Raw genomic sequence first — 2991 nt, forward strand, 5'->3', positions numbered from 1 at the left:
TTATTTTTCAAAACTCTTTCTGAATGGAGTGCCCTGTACCTTGCCATTCCAATATTCTGAATGGCAGCTCTGTCCACGTTCTTATCCAAAGCGGTTCCAGATGTACCAGGAGACTACCTCCTAAAGCAGACCGCAAGACAGAGTCATAAATAGGACGGCTATCAAGTCTTAGCATTAGCAAAGTCCATTTGGAGGCTGTAAGCTATATAAGGAGGAGAAGTGAATCCAGGTTCCTAGTATCATGTTCCCAAGCTAATACAGAAAACAAATGCTGACATTCACCTTTGACAGAAACCTTCCACAGATAGAATCCAAAGGCAAGAGCATGGATTTAAGGTGCTCAAAGTCCTGCTACAGTGAAATACTGCTTTATATCAATTTCTTTTCACCAATGCTTGTGTGCAACCAACCTCTTTCTAAATCATCGGGTTTTCAGAAACTTGACAGCATATTTGTATACCCACATTTTTTTTAAAGATTTTATTTATTTATCTTTAGAGGGGAAAGGAAGGAGAGAGGAAGAGAATTGGCCTGCAACCCAGGCATGTGCCCTGACTGGGAATCGAACCGTGTTTGCTTGGTTCCCAGGCCCGCGCTCAATCCACTGAGCTACACCAGCCAGGGCGTATACCCACATTTTTAACCCACATGGATGTGTACTGCTTGAGACCAAACCTTAAAATAACAATGAATATGTATGCTTCTGAGCAGAAATGTCATGAAGTAATGCAAATGCAAATTAATGATTTATTAGTTAACAAATACCTTACACTTGACATTTTGTCATATTGCATATTCAGAAAAGACAAAGGAAGAGTATAATAGAGTAGCTGCCTAGGTTACCAGATGGTCCCCGAAGCCTGCTGCCCTTCAGTCTACCAGGAAACCACGTCAATGTTACATTCCGAAGGTGGCTTGTAAGAGATATTCCTACTGAAATGGCCAGCTTCTCCCATTAGTTCTGGAGTCATCAACAGTATGAGTGCTGTTTATTTTACATACACAATTACTTGTTTAAAATAATTTGAGGTGATATAGGTATATTTATGCAAAGATCAAAAGTAAAATTATAAAAAAGTTGAGGCAAAGGGGTAACAAAAAGTAGAAAAGCAAGAACAGTGATTTTCAATGGGTGAGCCACAAGAATTTTTATGATTTAGTCAGGGACACTGACCTCTCCTCTTAGATTATCAAATAAAAAAATGACAACAGCCAGCACAATAACAGCTGCCCAGTGTGAATAAATCAAAACTATACCTATATTATACCTACTCTTTTGTCATATTGTCGGAAAATATATTTTTGTTTGGTGTACCAAACAAAATTTTAATAATTAACTTATGTGTGCCATGAGATGAACGAGGTTGAATGTTGCTGAGGAAGATAAAGGTAGTAGGTGAGCAATTACACTGTTTCCAGGGTTTTCAGTTGCACTGCTGTTTGGCATAATGCAATTTTTATGTGTGTTAGAGATTCATTATTATTCCCTACTCTGCATATCATTATGTTTTTTTTAATTAAAAAACTACTTTTTCTAGAGTTACCCACATTTTTTCCTAATTTTATTTGTAAGCTCATAAAAATAGACCATTGCTGATTCTAATGTCAGCTTTGGGGTCATTGGGAGTAAATATTCTTTTAAATTCTTCTATATTTAACAAATATGGTCAATGAATTTAATGTTGATAATATTCTCAGTCACCTGAATGACTTTCCTGGGTGAAGATAAAAGAAACATGACACTGTCCATCAGATCATTTGATTCTCCCAACAAAATCCTACAGCTCACAGTTCCTGACAAGGGACCTTCTGCCCTCTGCAGAACAGACACCTCTGAGCAGCCTGCAGTGTAGCTTCCAGGGCTACATTTTCCCAACCAGCCAAAGCGCAAACTGTAGCCAGGTTTGAGGGCACCATAGTGGCGATATCCTAGGAAACCACTAGGTGGAAGGGATTTGTTTCTCATTTCACAAGACCTTTGTTCTCTCAACCCAAACCATCCCCTCCCGTGTACCAGAGCTTTAGATTAAGTATTTGTTCTGACTTTTTGTCACTGCATCTTCCAGATAAGTTTGTTCTCGTTGTTTTCTCTTACAAAGAGACTCATTTTGCAGGGTACATCAACACATCCTCACCAGTTACCCTGAAAGAGAAAACGTTACATTTGAAATGAGAAGGGCTAATTATTCAGACTTGCTTCTCATGTGTGGGAGCTGTCTGCAAGGGTAGTTGGTTGGGTCAGCGATCAGCAAGCAGATTGTGTGTGACCCGTGAAGGCAGGGGCCTCATGGCTGTGGAAAGTTAATGCCAACAGTGCAGGCAGGCTGGTCCACACATGCAGACGTGACTGCAGTGAATCATAGAAAGGTTTCCTTGAAGGTGTGAGTTTTGAGCCATGCCTTGGAGGAGGACATGGGGGCTTCTTAGGGCCAAAATGGACACTGCCAGGTTCAAAAACAGGAGAGGCTGGGAGCGGAGGCTCATTCTGCCATGGCACAGAGTAGCTATTTCTGAGGAGGAGTCAAAATGGACCCTGGAAATATAGCTCCAGCCCTGTTGGCCACAACCACTCAAGATCAAGGCAAAAGTGAGAAGGATGTCAAGTTCTAGACAGAATGGGTATCACTCAGCATTAAGCATGAATAAGAGTTCTGTAGCTCTTGTTGCCTTGGTGATGAGGCGAGAGGTCAATATTGAGGAGCAATAAAAACAAGGATCACAGTATGATTAGAAGGCTGGCCTGAGTACGTGAGTTTACATTTGAAATGATCAACACCAGGAAGCCCCTGGAAATTCTTGAGAGAGAAGTGACATTAGGCAAAGGGGTTTAATGAAGCCTATTCCAATGGCTGTGTTTGATGAATTAAAGAGGAAAACTATGTGTGTGGGGGGCAGGGTGAGGGAGGGGGCAGCGGTTCAGTAGTTGTATCTGCAGCCAAGGAGCACTGTTGTCTGACCCTGAAGCAAGTTTGCTGATTTGGTGCCAAACCA

This window comes from Artibeus jamaicensis, unplaced genomic scaffold (genome assembly GCF_021234435.1).
Source record: "Artibeus jamaicensis isolate MK-2021 breed Jamaican fruit bat unplaced genomic scaffold, CSHL_Jam_final contig_760, whole genome shotgun sequence".
NCBI classification, from domain to species: domain Eukaryota; kingdom Metazoa; phylum Chordata; class Mammalia; order Chiroptera; family Phyllostomidae; genus Artibeus; species Artibeus jamaicensis.